The sequence below is a fragment of the Martes martes genome, assembly GCF_963455335.1.
Source record: "Martes martes genome assembly, chromosome: 6".
In the NCBI taxonomy this organism is placed as follows: domain Eukaryota; kingdom Metazoa; phylum Chordata; class Mammalia; order Carnivora; family Mustelidae; genus Martes; species Martes martes.
Window position 1 is genome coordinate 117,797,708 of NC_137893.1, and position 19,427 is coordinate 117,817,134.

The window sequence follows — 19,427 nt, forward strand, 5'->3', positions numbered from 1 at the left end:
CCTCAAAATAAAAATAAATTATATACACACGTACATATATACTGTTATCTTGGCTCCCCAACACGGGCTTTCCTTGCATCCCTCCCCCCAAGCTGACCCTGGGACTGCCCCCTCTCCTTCAACATCAGCTCTTAGTTCCTCCAGTTGTGGCTGGCACAACCCTTGCTGGGGTAGGACAGGGGCAATGGTAGGACAGGTTTCCAGAGTCCCTATTTCATACATTTCTGTGTTTAACTTGGAGCACCTGTACACCTCATTTGAATTCAGACTCTAGACCCGAGAGACAGGGAGGCGCCTTTAAGTTTTAAGGGGTAAGGCGCAGGCAGTCTGGAGAAAATGGTAATTTGGAGATATTTCCTTCTCCCCTTGGGCCTGAGCATTCCTTCCCAGGCCCCAGCGAGTTAGGGAAGGAAAACGAATTCTACCCCCTGCTTGGGCCCTTTGGATACAGGCCCAGCCGCAGAGTCAGGGAGGAGAAGAATCCTCAAAACCTCCCCGTGTTTCCTAAGCGCTGGGTTCCCGACCGCCCCCCGCGAGCGCACTGAAGAGGGAGGTGGGCACGTCGGGAGGGGGAATTGAAACGGTCCTGGCCGGCAGGCTCTTCCGATTGGCTGCCAGGGGGCGGGGGCGTGGCGGGAGGGGCCTTTTCCCGCTCCCGCCTTCCTTGGGTTCCGCCCATCTCCGAGAGGCGCGCTCTAATTGGAAGCCAGACCTCGGAGCAGCTTCCTCTGCTTTGCCCGTCCGGGCCGAAGTGCGGGGGGTGGGGCGGGGACTGTGGGCGGCTCTTGATTGGCCCAGACGCCTCAGGGGCGGAACCGGGGCAGTGTCCTTAACTGACCTTAGCCCGCGCCACCGCCCCTGACACCCTGCTCTCGGCGTCCTTCCAGTGTTATCCTGCCTGACTCTGCCCCAGACGTTCCCTGAGGCCTGCTGCGTGCTAAGTGTTGGGGTGCTGGGCTCCGAGGGCCGCAAGTTCGCCTCGGGAATCCTCTGTCCCTCTGCCTTCCTTTCGCGCTCATCATTCCTCGCCCAGCTACACCCGCCCCCGGTTCTAGTTTTCAGCCTTAGCGGATCTGGTGCTTACATTTGATCTGACTCCAGCCTCAGCGTGAGGTGCACAGAGAAGGTTCGCTCAGGGTTTTGGGCTTGGAACAGGCAAGGTACAGGCTGTTTTGACAAAGAGCAGTTTCCTTACAGAAAGGGTCCCCTTATACCCTACGTGGGGGACTTCCTCCAAGACAGGCGACTTAATCGGAAGTCAACTAATGCGTCTATGGGAGAAGGGCTGTGCGGGCAGGCACTCTGATTTTAGTACAGACTGCTTCTGTCCATCCCGGAACGCAAATATTCAGACGACCGATAAGCGCGTTATTTTACGGGGCTCACTGAGGGGCAGTGCTGGAGTATGAGGAGGCTCTTGATTAGGGGACCAGAAGGCATTTACGTTTTATTGTAACGCACAGTTTTCGGGGACATGGATCTCCCCGGGGATCCATAAGAACTCTTTAAACTCAACAGTCTCCGGACTCGATGAGACAGAATAGCGTGAAAGGGAGCCGCGATACCCATATCGACCTCCAGGGAGCAGCATCCACCAGGAGATGGAGTTATTCCCAGCTGCTTAGTCTTGATGGAGGCGGCTGCGAAGCTTCTCCCGTGCTTCCATCACGCTGAAACGACTGAAGTTGTTTTCTTTCAGCCTGCCTATCCCCCTTTTAAAAAGATGTTTTCAGGGACACCTGGGTGGCTCAGCCAGTTAAGTATCTGTCTTCAGCTCACGTCGTGGTCCCAGGGTCCTGGGATTGAGTCCCATATGGGGGCTCCCTGCTCAGTGGGGAGCCTGGTTCTCCCAATGCCTGCTGCTCCCCCTGCTTGTGTTCTCTCTCTGACAAATAAATCAAATCTTAAAAAAATTTTTAAAAAAGTCTTTAGAAGGATTTTTAAGAGAGATTTTGTTTATTTGAGAGAGAGTACATGTGGGGAAGGGCAGAGGGAGAGAGAGAATCTTAAGGAGGCTCCACGCCCAGCCTGGAGCCCAAGGGGAGAGGGCACCAGATCTGAGCCTAGGTTGGGTCTGATGCTTAATTGACTGAACCACTTAGGCGCCCCAAGATTATTATTTTTTTAAGCAATCTCTTCACCTAAATCGGGACCAAACCTACAATTCCAAGATCAAGAGCTGGAAGCTCTACTGATTGAGCCAGCCAGGCGCCCCAGCCTAAAAACCCTTTGGCTTAGATAGAACCTTGTGATCTCCAGGCTGAAACCCAACTTCTGGCAAATATCACTGCCCCTCAAATTTCTCCGGCACTGCTCAAGGATCCTTGACCCTTTAAAGAAATAGCATTTCCCTCTATTTCTCTACGTCTGTACCCTCGACTTGCCCTGAGTTATTTCTTACCTGAACTCTCTGGAAAACACTTAGTGTTTAACAGCTCTGTATCTGCACAAAATGGGGGTTTCCATCCCAGCATCAATTTCAGGACTATTGACTGAGGACAAAAGAGATAAGGGACACCCCCCTTTCTCCTCATCCTATTATTGGCCCACCTGCCCTCTGCGTAAGAAGGGTGGCTTTTTTTTATTTCAGAAGATCAGTCAAAAGGGGAAGCAGGCAAATTAGCCAGATTCCAACATAGATCTGGGGTAAAGATTCAAGGAAAGAAGGAAAAAGCAAGCCCAAGACAAAACTTCGAGGGGGGAGTAGATATCAACTCTTTTCATCCTGGGAATAATGGGTACAGCAATTCATGTTACATTTTGGAGTTCCCCAAGTGTTTTCATATATAGTATTCTTTAAGCCAAAGCATATTTATTGATCCCCTTCTGTGTTCTATGATAGGCACTGATAGGATTCAGCAGAGACTAAATCAAAGTTCTTGATCATAGAGTAGACCTTTCATCTTACTGAATTCACACCCCTGCCCTGTGAGGTGTTCTTTCTCTTTCATATGCTTGAATAAGTAAATGAGTCCCAACACCACACAGCCACTCAGTGTCTTGAAACTTCTCTGTCCACACTCACTTCTTGTTCCATGACTCTAGGCTGGGAGTTGTGGGCCTGTGGCAGTAGCTATCTGTAGAGAAATAACAAATTAATTCTAAGAGGTTAGAATAAATTATTGGAAGGATATTTACAGAAGTGAAGGAAAAACTGAACGAGTAGCCTTTGGAAAAGACAGAAGCCAGGACAGTTCCAGGATCTAGGTAGCAGGGACCAAGGGTCCCAGGTTCACGGGCAGGCAGCAACATGGTCTCCTAGCCTGGCTCCCTTTCCACTCAGACATTGCTGGGTTCCCCTGCAGGGCCTTTAACCAAGATCCTAAAGGCTCTGTGAATGAGGATCGGGGAAATTTTATTTTATTTTATTAAAAGATTTTATTTATTTATTTGACAGACAGAGAACACAAGTAGGCAGAGAGGCAGGCAGAGAGTGGGAAGCAGGCTCCCCGCTGAGCAGAGAGCCTGATGCGGGGCTCGATCCCAGGACCCTGGGATCATGACCTGAGCTGAAGGCAGAGGCTTTAACCCACTGAGCCACCCAGGCGCCCCAGGATCGGGGAAATTTTTTAAAAAATTTATTTTCACTAACTTCGAATGGACACTTAGCATTCCTCTAATGAAAAGTGTAGGCAATAAACTACAGCAGAACTGGCAGTACCTGTGACGGTCATGGATAGAAATCACAAGGGTTGGGGTGCCTGGGGGGATCAGTCGGTTAAGTGTCTGCCTTCAGTTCAGGTCAAAATCCTGGGGTCCTGGGATTGAGCCCCACATCGGGCTCCTTGCTTAGCAGGGAGTCTGCTTCTCCCTCTGCCTCTTTTGCAACCCCTGTTTATGCTCCATTTCCCTTTCTCAAACTCCCCGTCCCAAATCTCATGTGGCAACGCTCAGGGTGGGATCTGCAAGCTTTGGACCAGTCTACTCCAGGGCGAGCATCCAAGATGCCTGTGAGCCCAGTGTGTCCACCCTCTCTGAGTGACAATAATGTTACTGCCGCATATCAAGGGCTTACCCTGTCCAAGGCACTGATTTTTGCACCCCCCCAACTTTGTTGAATTTCTTCATTGGATTTGCCTTTTCTTTTTTTTACTGATGCCATCTCTTTACTGTTTCTTCCATAGCTGTGTTTGAGTTTGATATGCTAACCTGAATTTCGAATCATTGGTTGTCAACCCTGTCTCCTTTTCCAGCATATGGACTCAATGCTGTAACTTCCCCTCTAAACACTGTTCGGTTATGTCTCATACGTTCTGATATCTTTGATCTCTTTCTATTGTTATTCAATTCAAAAGATTTCCTAATTTCTGCTGTTGTAGCTTCCATAATCCAAGGATTATTTAGGAGTATATGGCTTGACACTGGAGCAGTTCAGTATTTTCTTATTTTATTCTTGATTTCTACCTCCTGGAAAACATGTACTGAATGGTTTCAATCCTTTGTCTTTCTGAAGTTTGTTCTGTGACATAGCATAGGGTAATTTTTAGTAAATAAAATTTGATATACAAAAGAATGTGGATTCTTTTGCTGCTGGGGCAAGTGTTCTGTATTTGTCAAATAGGTCAAGTTGTTAACTGTGTTCTTCAGGTGTTCTATATCTTTTCTGATTTTTCCTTGTGGTTTTTTTTTTCTATCACTTATTGAGAAAGGTGTGCCAAAGTCACTCACTATGAATGTGTATTTTTCTGTTTTTTTTTTCATTTAATTTTTTCAAATTCTGTTTTGTGTATTTTCACATGCTTTGGATATATATGACACTGGGTTTGGGGAAGGGAAGGCATCATGAGTTTATGGAACTGCAATATCGTATTGTCTCTAAAACGAAATTAGGATCAGAGTTCACCTTTAAGTTCAGCGTCTGGGTCAGGGTCAGAGGATGTTGACACTGCTCCTGGGGGACAGCTACAGAGATGATCATGGAGCATTCGGGCGCCAGGGCTCTCATCTGGGTACTGCAGAGCCTTGGTATAGATCACCTGTAGGAGAGGGAGAGACAGCAGCTCCTTGAAGGGAATATGGATAGGCCAGTAGTCCGGAGGTGGGAGATCCCCACATCTGCACAGAGAAGACTTGAGAAGATGTCGTCCTCCCATTTATCTCCCAGGATCCTGTGGCGGACCTCCCTATAAGGATAGGACAGGGGCTCAGCCCTTGGCCTCTGCTTGGCCTCATTAATAGTCCAGGACAAGTCCTGCAAACTTAGCACCTATGGGCATCGTCACCAGCTCTCCCCTATGCCCCTGTGCTTGAGCCCCTTGGCAATTGCTTCTGACACCACCTGATTTCTTCCTCGTGTCCAGTTGTATCCTATTCTTCAAATCTCTGGGTTTCCTGATTACTCCAAGGCTTGATTAACTGCCTTGAAGCCTTTCTTGGTTCCAAGCTTCCTTTTCTTCCTTTAGTTTCTGAAGACTTGTAATCATTTTACCCAGAAGATGTCACTGTTTCCATTTTTATTCCCGATTCTCTCTAATTCTTTGCTCTGCAGCTCCAGGGCCTCATCCAGGACCTGCAGAGAGCAGACACCTGGGCTGAGCTGCTGTAATTGTGGTGTGGAAGGTTGTCTTCTTGTGGTCTTTGCACTTCTTTTTTGAGGCATCATATTCTTACTTCAGCTTGAAACTTTGCAACCTTGACATGAACTTAGGAGCCCCTAATTGCATCTTTGTCTAAAAACTTTAATGCAAGATTTGCAGACCCCCTCTTCAAGTAACAGCAAAGCCCATCTCCTTTAAGATCCCTTTGGTTATCTGTGCAAAGCTTGGTATCCTTGAGTTTGTTCGAGAATCTCTCATAATAATGCAGGATTTGGAAAAGTTGTACCAATTCATCCACTGTAATGTCTGGAGGTAAATCAGACATAAAATACATTTGTATTTCTCTCTTCTTCAACATGAAACCATCTAGATTCTTCCTTCCTTTTATCTCTCCCCTTTTGGGATCAGCAGGCTTGAGGCTTTTCTTTGCAGAAGTTCCTCTGCATCCCTAGCATTTATACCTTCATACATTTACAGTAGGGCTAGACTCACCCTCATTGGAGAAGCCATAATTGGCCTGATGTGTAGCAATATAACCTTCTGTGATCTCAGGGAATGAAGCCTTCTCATCCAGCTCCCACTAATAGGAAGTATCAGCCAGCTATTACCCGAAAGAATCCATTTTCCCCCCACTGGGATCTTCTTGGTGTCTCCATATAATTCTTGCATTCCCACCTACTTGTGAAACTTGTCCTTCCCATCCAAGTGGTTGCCACTTGCGTTTTCTGTCTAGCACAGGGGTAGGGTCCAAGTCGGGGAGGCGGCAGCTGCGCCAGGCTTGGGTGCCACTACCGATTGTGTGTGAGGCCACTACCCAGACATTTAACACACAGAGTCATTTAATGCCCACAGCAGCCCTGTGAGGTCAGTACTCTTGTCATCTCCGTTTTACAGAAGCAGAAATGGAGGCCCAGAGAGAACTTGTCCAAGGTTATAGACAGCTGGAACATGACAAGGGTGGGATTTGAATGCTGTCAGCTCTGCTCTGGAGGCCACATCCTTTTTTTTTTTTTTTAAGTTTATTTATTGGGGCACCTTGGAGGCTCAGTTGGCTGAGCATCTATGTTGGCTCAGGTCATGGTCCTGCTCAGCAGAGGAGTCTGCTTCTCCCTCTGTCCCTCTCCCAGCTGGTGCTTTTTCTATCTCTCAAATAAATGAATGAAATCTTTTTTAAAAGATTTTATTTATTCATTTGACAGAGAGAGAGATCACAAGTAGGCAGAGAGGCAGGCAGAGAGAGAGGGGGGAAGCAGGCTCCCTGCTGAGCAAAGAGCCCGATATGGCGCTCAATCCCAGGACCCTGAGATCATGACCTGAGCTGAAGGCAGAGGCTTAACCACTGAGACATCCAGGTGCCCCAAATAAAATCTTTTTTCAAAAGTTTATTTATTTAATTTTGAGCAATCTCTACACCCAACATGGGGCTTGAACTCATAACCCCGAGATCAAGGGTCCATTCTCTTCCAGCTGAGCTAGCCAGGCTTCCCCAGAGGCCATATCCTTAATCACCACTTTTTACCCCTTCCAAGAGACTCAACGAAATCCAGCCTTCCTCCTATTCCTGTTTTGATCATTTAAGTGAAAATGTAAATGCCCTAGCCCACTTACTCTATAGCATTGTTGTCTCTGTGATACTCTGTACTCTGGTCCTGACCCAGCCCTCCACTTGCCCCCTCCTGAAGCTACCCTAATGCCCTCTAATAAACTTCGGACCTCCTCATACCCTTAACTTCTCCTTAGTGTGCTCCCCTCACTTCCAGACTTTAGCTGAAATGTAACTCTCCCCTGGGGGCACTACCTTTTCTGCTGTCTTCTGAAATAAGAGCTGTTTATTTTCTTATGGGTGTGAGTGCTTTCCTTGCTCCAGATTGCTGCTTCCAAACTACACCTCCTCCAGTCCCCAGGTTTGTGTTTAAAATAGCCCCCTGCCTCAGCTAAATTGCCCTTTTCCTCTTTGCTACTGTCCGCCACATGCCAGATCTTCTTACCTCGCTCAAGGGGACAGTGGCACCCAGTGGACTGTGTCTCCCCATCTCCTTGTCCACACAGAGGACCCATTCCCCACCTGGCCTCTCAACAACTTGGTGACATCGTCCCATGACCTTCTGCACTCCCAGCCAGCCGCCCATTCCCTTTGTCACATCCTGGACTTTGTCATCTGAAGCAACCACTCTTTGAAAATCCTTCAGTCAGCCTCCTGACTCAGCCCCTATCTTCTAACCTTGCAGCCATCACCCTGTCTAGCTCCTTACCACCATGTCTTAGGCTCCTGGTACCTCCAGGTCAATTCCCTTTTTCCAACGTGTCAGCCCCTCCTCTCCACTTTCAGCTGTATGGCCCTTCATTTCAACAAGTGTCTTGACAATATCCCGAACTCCCTTGCCCCTCTATATTTTCACCCTTGGCCCTACCTGGCAAAGCCCCACCCCTAGATGAGCCCAGTGATATGTCTTCTTCAGTATTTTACTCTGATGGCCAAGAGGTGTTGGAGGAAGCCACACAACCAGGAAAGAGTTACCAGTCCTTATTCATGCCACCAACCCCAGCATTCCTTAGTGACCCAACCACATCATGCTGGTCAATGGCTACTTTAAACTCCCTGATCCTGCCTGGGTGGCTCAGTGGGTTAAGCCTCTGCCTTTGGCTTGGGTCATGATCTCAGGGTCCTGGGATCGAGCCCCGAATCGGGCTCTCTGCGCAGAGGGGAGCCTGCTTCCCCCTTTCTCTCTGCCTGCCTCTCTGCCTCCTTGTGATCTCTCTCTCTCTGTGTCAAATAAATAAAAATAAAATAAAATAATTAAAAAATAAATAAACTCCCTGATCCTGGACCTGTGAGGCTCCTCTGTCTCACCTCTCTCAGTTGGTGATCTCACTTATGTCACATAGGAAACTGAAGCCCTCAGAAGTGAACGCCCTCCAACACCTGTCACTAAATTTACACTACCCCCTTGTTCCTCACATTAGAGCAGTAGTTCTCCAATTTTGTGTGCATCAGAATTGCCTGGAGGGTGTGTTAAACCATGTATTCCTGATTCATTGGTTTGGGTCGGGGGGCTAGAATTTTAATTTGTAACTACTTCCCAGGTTTGGGACCCATCACACCTGACCCATGGTTTCAGATGCTGTCAGCTGATCATTCTCAAACTCGTATTCTTCCTCTGATCTCCAGTCTTGTGTATCTGACTGCCTACATGGAAACCCTACTTGGATATCTGAAAGGTACCACGAACTTAGCATACTTGGAACTTAATCATGATCTTGCCCATAGACAGTATCATCATCATATCCAGACCACAAGGACTTGCTCTGGCCCACATACTTTGGGGGTCCTTGTTTATCACACACAACATTTATTAAATGACACCCAGGCACTTGGGATCTGGCCCTCAGTGCTGGCATAGCACAACCTGAAACCCTGAACATCTGCTCTCATAATTAACCCCATTTGGACCCCAGGGAAATGCTTCTGCAATCTCTTGCCCTGTATCCTGGAAACAAAAGATGATTACAACTGAATCCTGTGATAGTTTAGACTATGCCTTTGCCAGATTCCGAGGTGCATGCTGGTTTGGTGTGTAGGCAGGACTTAAGTGGTGGAAGCACTTAGGTAAGAGAAAATGCAACTTAATTAATTTGCCAAATATTATCTCTCAAATGGCATGATAAAGTATCATTTATCACATAAAGTGTCCATTTTTCTTGCTTCTCTTTGTGTTTCAGAGGTATCGATTTATGTTGTGCTGCATTCACGATAGTTACAAATGACAATTGAGGAACATTTTGCAATATTAAATTTTTTTTTACTGTTAAATTTGTATGCATGTAGGTCTAAACATAATTTTTGTGAGGTATGACATTGATTTTCTGTTTGGTAAGTGGATGAACATTGAACACTAGATTACACATAGTATGATTTCTATAAAGTTGTCTAATAAGGATTTATAAGCAAGCAAAAAATAGCTTTATTTAATTAGTTTGATTTAGGATATTAATATTTATTAATTGTAATTTTTATTTTGCCTTTTTAATACACAATTTTGAATATTTTAGAAGAAAATACCTTTTGTAACATCTACTAAAGTGATTTTTAAGTTTTTTTTACATTTACATATTTTGGTAAAAATACATTTTAATTTTGTAAACATTGACTATAATGATATGTATAATATTTATTTATTTTTAAAAGATTTTGTTTATTTATTTGACAGACAGATATCACAAGTGGGCAGAGAGGCAAGCAGAGAGAGAGAGGGGGAAGCAGGCACTCCACCAAGCAGAGAGCCCGATTCTGGGCTCGATTCCACGACCCTGAGATCATGACCTGAGCCGAAGGCAGAAGCCCAACCCACGGAGCCACCTAGGTGTCCCATATATATATTTTTAAGTCATAGGTCACTGAGAATGAGTTTGAAACTATGATAGAAATAGAAACCATTGAAATTATGGTAGAAGTTGGAACTATGGGGCACCTCGGTGGCTCAGTCGGTTAAGCAACTGCCTTTGGCTCAGGTCTTGATCTCAGGGTCCTGGGATGGAGCCCCATGTTGGGCTCCCGGCTCAGAGGGGAGCATGCTTCTCCCTCTCCTGCTCCCCCTGCTTGTGCTCTCTCTCTCTCTCTCTCATTGATAAATAAATAAATAAATAAATATCTTTAAAAAAAGGAAGAAGAAGTAGAAACTATGAATGTGGAACTCAAAGAAAAATGGAGTATCTTCAAGGAAGCAACCTACTGAAATTTTTAAAAACTGAGAAGAGCGGGGAGCCTGGGTGGCTCAGTGGGTTAAAGCCTCTGCCTTCGGCTCAGGTCATGATCCCACGGTCCTGGGATCGAGCCCCGCCCCGCATCAGGCTCCCCGCTCAGCAGGGAGCCTGCTTCCTCCTCTCTCTCTCTGCCTGCTTCTCTGCCTACTTGTGATCTCCGTCTGTCAAATAAATAAATAAATAAATATCTTTAAAAAAAAAACTGAGAAGAGCACAAATGGAGGCTACACATATTTTCATTTTTTTTTATCCACAACTAAATCAATAAAGAATATGAAGTTGTGTGAATTTGATCTGACCTATTCAAGTTGTAGATTTGATAAAATCATTTTCTTGCTCATTTTTCTCAAATCCACAACAGGGAGATTAAGTCCCTGCAACTTCATATTCTTTATTTGTACTCTGTATCTAGACCCCTCAGATGTTAGGGTTCTCTCTCTTCCCCTCGGGAGGCCTGCTCCCCTGGAACCCAGCTGTCAGGCGTAGGAGTCGACAACCTCAACTAAGGTTTCAGCCAATTGCCAGTATCAGCTGGCAGACATGCAAGTGAAAACCTTCAGATGACTCCAGCTCCCACCCATTCAGTCACTTCCAGGGCAATCCCCACACATTGTAGAGCAGAGACAGGTGGCCCCAACTGTGCCCTGGCCAAATTCCTAACTGTAGAATCCATGGGGTAATGCATGGTTATTGCTGTTGTAAGCCACTAAGGTTTGGGTACTTTGTTACATGATGTGGGTGACTAATACAACCTCCTCAACTGACTGCCGTCAGCTCTACTTCCTTCCCTCCCACTGAATCCGTTCTCACTAAGCTTGAACACGATAGATCTTCCCTTTGCCAAATCCAATGGGCATTTCTTATCTTCATTTTGTTTTTTTTTTTCCCCTGAAGCATTTGACCTTGTTGTCTACCCACTGAGGTTCTTTTCTTTGTTGGTTTTTGTGAAACCATTCTGTTGCTCTCTCTCCCTCTCATTTGTCCTCTTGCCCCTCTTCCTGGACTTTCTCAGGCTACTTTCCATGACTTGATCCCATCTCCCTTCTTTCCTTATCTGCACACTTAAAACATTTTTTAAATTAACATATAATGCATTACTTGCCCCAGGGGTACAGGTCTGTGAATCGTCAGGCTTACACACTTCACAGCACTCACCATACCACATACCCTCCCCAATATCCATACTATACACTTTTTAAAGGCATTCTCATACCCATCGTTATGCTGGTGACTTTGAAATGTGTATTTTTAGCCCAGATTTCTCCCTTGACCTTTACTCCCAGATATCTGTCTCATGAATCTTTCCATCTGAGTGTCTCCAGTTGCTTAAAAATTAACATTCAATTTAAGCTTATTGAGCAAGTATTGAATATTCCCTAATTTGAAATGTGTCTCTTCTTCCAAACCTGCTTCTTCTTCGTTATTCCTGGTTTCAGGAGACCGAATCACCAACCACCCAGTTGCTCAAGCCAGAAACCTGGAAGGATCCTCAGGTCACACTCTTTCTTGCCCCCTCCCACCCCCTTCCTAACAACCAAGTCCTGTGATTTTACTGTCTAGCTCATCGGCATATCATTACAGCACCAACCCTGCTGCCACTGCCTGGCTCCCGACCTCTGGCCTTTCCCCAGCACCCGACACCATGTGCCCACCCAGTTCACAGATGAATCACAAGCGCTCCTTAGGCTTTGGAACCTCTGCTTAGGACTCTCCTGGTCATTCTTGACCTACTCCCCCAGTCTTGCTTCTTTCCAGCTCCTAACTCTGGCCCAAGGGCTCAAACCTTAATCTCATCTCTGGACTTCTGGATTCTAGGGCTTGACCCAGTTTCCCCTGCTGGATTGTGAGATGGCTTTCAGTACTCTGTACGCTTCAGAGATGGTTTTTATCCGACTTTCTGCCCTTGAACCTAACTCCCAATCAGCCCCTTGGCCAGCCACAGGTGGCCTAAGCTAGTCCCGATGATGAAGGAAGATGATGATGATGATGAAGAAGTTTTTAGATTGAATTCTTGTCTTGTATTAGGCTCTAGCACCTAATATATATAATATATATATGTCATATATATATTTTTTTACTATACCGTGGGTGAATATTTACTATATAGGAGAGAGTAACTGCGCAGCCAGGGCCAACTGCTCGGGTGTCCCCACCCAGACCTTTGAAGATGTCTCTTTGCTGGTCTTCTGTTTCTAGTGTGCCATCCCCTCCAGCCCATGCTCCTCCCAGCTGCTGTAGGGATACTTCTGAAGCGAAAACCAGAACTTCTCACTCTCCTACTCACAATTCCTTAATGGCTGCCTCTCCCCTTCAGGTAAAATCTCCACTTGTTCACCTGGCACACAAGGCCCTTCGGGATCTGACTTAAGATATGAAGTAGGGTGGAAAGAGCACAGACTGTATGGGGTGGCTGTACAGGAAAGAGCACGGGCTGCACAGGTGGGGGGTTGGGTGAGCTTGGTGGTGGGTATTAAGGAGGGCACGTATTGCATGGAGCACTGGGTGTGGTGCATAAACAATGAATTCTGGAACACTGAAAAGAAATTACATTTAAAGAAAAACACCTCGAATCTGCCATTTTTCGGCTCTATGATCTCTGGCAAGTTACTCTGGACCACAAGTTCCTCAAAGTCAGAGAGAGATATTGTGAGGACTCATGATTTATATGATTTTGGGAAGCGTGTATCACTGATCCTGGTGCATAGTAAGTGCTCAAGAAATGTTAGCAATTGTTCTCACCCTTCCCTCCCATCTCCACGCTTTATGTTCCAATCAGCAAAACTGACTTATTTGGGGATCCTTGATTATGTCACACTTTCCATCATCCATTCTGTGTGCATGCTTTTTCGTCCTTCTGGAAAGTTTACCGTCCACTCACCGTCCACTCCCCCTCTACAATAAAAACCAACATACACCTTTTTCAAGAATTAGCTCAAATCTCAAATGCTCTGGACCCAGCTCTGACTCTTCTAGGTAGAGTGAGACCTCTCTTTTCTAATGTGGCCTGTTTCGATTTCCTATCCCTGTTCCACAAGCCACCCTAATATTTAGTGTTTTAACAGATATGTATTGTTTCTCACAAGTCTGCAAATTGACTGGGCAGCTCTGCTTCAGTTAGTGTTGGTCGAGGCCCTGGGGTGGTGGGATGTCCCAGCCTCATCACTTAGCAAGCTGTGGACACTGGAGCTTAGCCACTGCTGGCCTCTGTGGGCCTTGGGTCTACTTCATGTGGGTCTTTCGGTGGCTGCTCAGGTCTTCCTCACAACATGGTGACTGGGTCCCGAGGAGGCATGTTCCAGGTGCCAAAAGTGAAAGCTGCAGATCAAGTAAGACCAAACCTCAAAAGTCACACGTTCACTCTTGCCACATTCTGTTGGTCGCAACAGGTCACAGTCCAACCCCAACTTTAGGGAAGGGAAGATAGACTGAACATCTTAGTGGGAGGAAGGACAAAGAAGCTGCCACCATCTTTAATTCCCCACGCCCTCGTTGCACTCTGTCGTTTGTCTTTGGTGCAGCTCGAGTTACGGCGTATTTGTAAGACTTGCTCCTGCAACTGCCACTGTGCCAGCCTCTGTCTCAGAGCTCAGAAACTGGCAACCCACTCAAGTATTTCATTTGGTTCTCAATGTGCTTTTATGATTCTTTTGAATTAATTACAATACTTAAAAATGGAGACATTTTATAGACAAATTGGGATTTATAGTTCTTCTTGGGGAAAAAAAGCCTTAAATGAAGGAATGCTAAGCTGGTGCAGCCACTGTGGAAAACAGCATGGAGGTTCCTCAAAAAGTCGAAAATAGAGCTACCCTATGACCCAGCAATCGCACTACTGGGTATTTATCCCAAAGATACAAATGTAGTGATCTGAAGGGGCACCTGCACCCCAGCGTTTATAGCAACAATGTCCATAATAGCCAAACTATGGAAAGAGCCTAGATGTCCATCAACAGATGAATGGATAAAGAAGATGTGAGATACATATAGATATATAGACATATAGATACACACACACACACACACACACACACACACACTATGCAGCCATCAAAAATGGAATCTTGCCATGTGCAACGACATGGATGGAACTAGAGGGTATTATGCTAAGACAAATAAGTCAAGCAGAGAAAGACAATTATAATACGATCTCACTGATATGAGGAATTTGAGAAACAAGACAGAGGATCATAGGGGAAGGGAGGGAAAAATGAAACAAGATGAAACCAGAGAGGGAGATAAACCATAAGAGACTTTTGATACCAGGAAACAAACTGAGGGTTGCTGGAGGGGGTGGGAGGGTTGAGGGTTGATGGGTGATGGGCACTGGGGAGGGTATGTGCTATGGGGAGTGCTGTGAATTGTGTAAGACTGATGAATCACAGACCTATAACCCTGAAACAAATAATACATTGTATGTTAATACAAAAATAAATAAAATGAGGCAATGCTAGTTCTGAATTCCTACATGGCCACACCCAACCAGGAGCTGCTGCCTCTCCAGACAACCTTGCCCTTCGCGGGGTGCCTGGGCGGCTCAGTGCGTTAAACATCAGCTTTCAGCTCAATTCATGATCCCAGGGTCCTGGGATGGAGCCCCAAGTCGGGCTTCTTGCTCAGCGGGGAGTCTGCTTCTCCCTCTCCGTCTGCCCACCCCACTCTCTCTCTCTCCTCAAATAAATAAATAAAATCTTAAAAAACAAAACAAAACAAAACCTTGCATTTGGCACATTACCTGCGTGGCTTTCACAGAAATATGAGTTTGCCACCTTTAATTTTAGTTGCCTGAAGGCAGAGTTTGGGACATCTCAGATACTGGGCGCTTTCATTGCCAGATACGGTTCTTTTTTTTTTTTTTTTTTAAGACTATTTATTTATTTATTTGACACAGAGAGAGAGATCACAAGTAGGCAGATAGGCAGGCAGAGGGAGAGGGGAAGGAGGCTTCAAGTTAGCAGGGAGCCCAATGCTGGCTGATCCCAGAACCCTGAGACCATGACCCGAGCTGAAGGCAGAGGCTTAACCCACTGAGACACCCAGGCACCCTGCGGTTCAAAAAATTTTAATTTAAAGACTTTATTCATTTATTTGTTGGGGAGAGAGAGAGAGAGAGCACACAAACAGGGGGAGTGGCAGAGGGAGAGGGAAAAGCATGACCTGAGCTGAAGGGAGTCACTTAACTGAGTCACCCCGGCACACCTGGGAATAGTTTTTTTTAAGTTCCATAAAATATATTGTTGGGGTTTTGATTAGAATCATACTGATATTTATAGATTTGAGAAAAATTACCAGCTTTATATTGAATTTTCCTCTTCTTGAGCATGGAATAGCTCTCCATTCTTTTTCATCTTCTTTTCAAAATGTTCTCCAATAAAGTTTTATAATTTTCTCCATAAAGATCATGCACATATTTTGTTATATTTATTTCTAAATATTCTATAGTCTTTGTCGTTATTACACATGGTATTTTCATTTTTCTTTTTAAAGATTTTATTTATTTGTTTGACAGTGAGAGAGAGAGACAGAGCACAAGCAGGCAGAGAGGCAGGCAGAGGGAGAGAGAGAAGCAGGCTCCCTGCTAACCAGGGAGCCCAATGCAGGACTCGATTCCAGGATGCTGGGATCATGACCTGAGCTGAAGGCAGCCGCTCAACTGACTGAGCCACCCAGGCATCCCACACATGGTATTTTCTTAAAATAAAATCTTCTACTTGTTTATTGCTGTCATATAGGCAAATTGATGTTTGCATATTCATCTTGTCCCCAGAAAGGGGTGTATTAGTTCTAATTGTTTGTGGGTTCTTGTAAATCTTCTTTGTCACTAATTAATTACCTATGCATAGTGATGGCTTTATTACTTTTTTTTTCTTATTGTGCCAGTTCAGACCCACTAGCACAAGTGGAATAGAAACAGTAAAAACTAGGGAGGGGGGCACCTGGCTGGCTTAGTCGGAAGAGTGTGAGACCCTTGATCTTGGAGTCATGAGTTCAAGCCCCATGTTGGGTGTAGAGATTACTTAAATAAATGAAACTTAAAAAAAGAATTAAATATTTTTATATACAACTGATGATTGAACACGACCTCTGAAACTAATAATACCCTATATGTTAATTAATTGAATTTATTTTATTTTTTTAAGATTTTATTTATTTGACAGAGAGAGATCACAAGTAGTCAGAGAGGCAGGCAGAGAGAGAGAGAGGAGGAAGCAGGCTCTCTGCCAAGCAGAGAGCCCGATGCGGGACTTGATCCCAGGACCCTGAGATCATGACCTGAGCCGAAGGCAGAGGCTTTAACCCCCTGAGCCACCCAGGCGCCCAATTAATTGAATTTAAATTTAAAAATGAAAAACTAAAAAAAGAAACAGTAAAAACTAATATCCTTGTCTTGACTTTGGAAGTTATTTTCTAATCTTAGCTAGATTTTAAAAAAGATTTTATTTATCCTTTGAGAGACAGAGAGATCGAGCATAAGCAGAGGGAGAGGGAGAAACAGACTTCCTGCTGAGCTGGGATCCTCATGACATGAGCCTCAATACCAGGACCTGGAGATCACGACCTGAGCTGAAGGCGGACACCCAACTACCCGAGCCACCCAGGCACCCAGTTAGCTAGATTTAAACAAAAAAATAATGGATTCCTGTTAAACTTTATCCAATGTGTTCTCTGTACCTATTGGGACAATATTTTTTTCCTTTTAATTTGACAAATTGTAAACATCATTAATACATTTTTAAAGTACACCATCCTTGTATTCCTACAATAAAGCCTGCTTGGTCATGCGTGTGTGCATGTGCACACACACACACACACACACACTTGCACAAACTCCACCAGATTCAGTTTGTTAATATCTTATTTAGGACTTTAGTCTTTCTTTTTTAAAGATCTTATTTATTTGCTTGAAAGAGAGAGAGAATGAGCAGGGGGAAGGGGCAAAGGGAGAGAGAGAAGCAGATGATGCGGGCTGATCCCAGGACCAGGAGATCATGACTTGAGCCAAAGGCAGAGGCTTAACTGACTGAACCACCCAGGCGATCATAGGATTTTAGTATTATAAGTGTGATTGTCCCTCTTTTTCTGTTATCTGCTACAGCTTGTGTAAGTAAATAAACAACTGATTTTTAAGAGTCGGCAAAATAGGGACACCTGACTGGCTCAATCTGTAGAACATGTTACTCTTGGTCTTAGGGTCGTGAGTTCAAGCCTCATGTTATGTGTAGAGCTTACTTAAAAAAAATAGTTGGCAGAATAATACATCTATAAAACCATCTAGATAGGGGTGTGTGTGTGTGTGTGTGTGTGTGTGTGTGTTTTAACTCATTCCATATATTAGAATTTATAGATCTGTTCAGGTTTTCTATTTCTTCTTGAGTCAACTTTGGCCGCTTTTCATCTAATTTCCCCATGTTTTCAGGACCAAGACTTCATCTCCCACCTTTTGGTGGCTGGCAAAACATTTTTTAGTTAACAGAACCAATTCTCTTCCAGTCCTCTTCCAGCAACTGTTGCCGTGGTCAGCTTATTCTCTGGCTTTCAGTTTTCTCTTTGTTTATAACACTCAGGATTTTATTTTCCTTTTGAGAATTCAGTCATGTTTACTCCCCACCTCCATATTTTATCCAGTATTTCCAGGTGATGGTGCATTTAGATTTTCAACGTCCTCCATCTTGCTTGATTCTGAAGTTGTTCCCATTTTAGAGATAAGAAAGCTAGGTTCAGAGTGATTTAACAGCCTGAGGAAGGTTGCACCACTAATACTTTTATCCTAGTAATTGAACCCAGATATTATGGTTCTAGATTCTGTGCTGTTGCCACATTATTCCATGCTGCCTTCTGAAGCCAATGAGGCAAGACCAGAAAGGGGCATTGCAAAGTTAAAGGGAAGGAGGGTCTCATAGGCAAGATGGAGGGGGCCTGAGATGAAGGCAGAACTGTGGAGATGGACACAATAAGAAATACGGAGGAAGTAATGGTATTAAGAAAATGCCTGGGCTGCAGCTGTTGGAGGGAGAATCATGTCCTGGAACCATCCTCTCTGAGATCCTGAAATATGTAGCCCTCTACCCCAGATCCTGGCACGCATGCATCTATTGAACCAATATTTCGACTCAATATTTATGGAGTTCGAGGTCCCCTGCGTATGACAACAGTGAGCATCTGCAGTCATGATCCCTGCCCTCATGGAGCTTACATCCTCCAGGGGGGTCAAATAATGAACAAACGTTGAACTGCAACTGTGCCCAGTGCCTCTGAGGAAAGGCACACCTTGCTGTGGAAGCTCGGAAGAGTGGAATCTGACCCATGAAGGAAGGGCAGGGTACCTTTCCTGAGGACGTGGCAGAGACGCTGAGATCTGAAGAATGAAAAGGAGCTAGCTAAAAGAGAGCTGGGAGAAAGAGCCTTTCAGGCTGAGGGCCCAGCCTGCACAAAGGCTCTTTGCAGGAGGAAGAGGAGCCCTCCCACTGGGACAGTGGTGGGTGAAGAATCTGGAGAGGCGGACAGAGCCACACCTGGCAGGGCCTTAGCAGGTTAAGGACTTGGGTCTTTAGCCTAAGATCAATGGGAAACCATTGAATGAATAAGCAGGGTGCCTGAAACAATCAGATCTGCATTTCAAAAAGGCCTCTAACTCAGGAGTGCGGCGGCGCGTAGTAGAGAAGGCCATTCTCAAGGTCTCCAGCTACTGCAGTGATTCAGAGGAGAGCCAGATGGTCCAGATGGTGGCTGGACCAGGGAGGTGGAGGGATGGAGAAGAGGGACAGACTAGAGAGATATTATAGTAGATAGAACTGATCGGAATAGAGGTGGATTCAGTACTGAGATGCTCGCCACAAACACCTCTACAACACATCCTTCGAAGGCAAGGGGCTACATCATACGCCTGTTTGTAATACCGAGGTCGAGGAACAGTGCCCCTGTTAGGTGGTGGACTCAACAGGTACTTCCTGAAAAGGTGAAACTGACTAGCGGTCTCCCAAGTGATCCTTTTACCTCTAAGCTTCTTTTATTCCTTCTGGCATGTGTCCGTAATCAGCCTCTCTGATACATCCATAGGGAGAACGCTGCCAAATTCTAAAGCATATACTTTGGGGGGAGTTAATGCAGAACTAAGGTCTACCTTATCCTTTA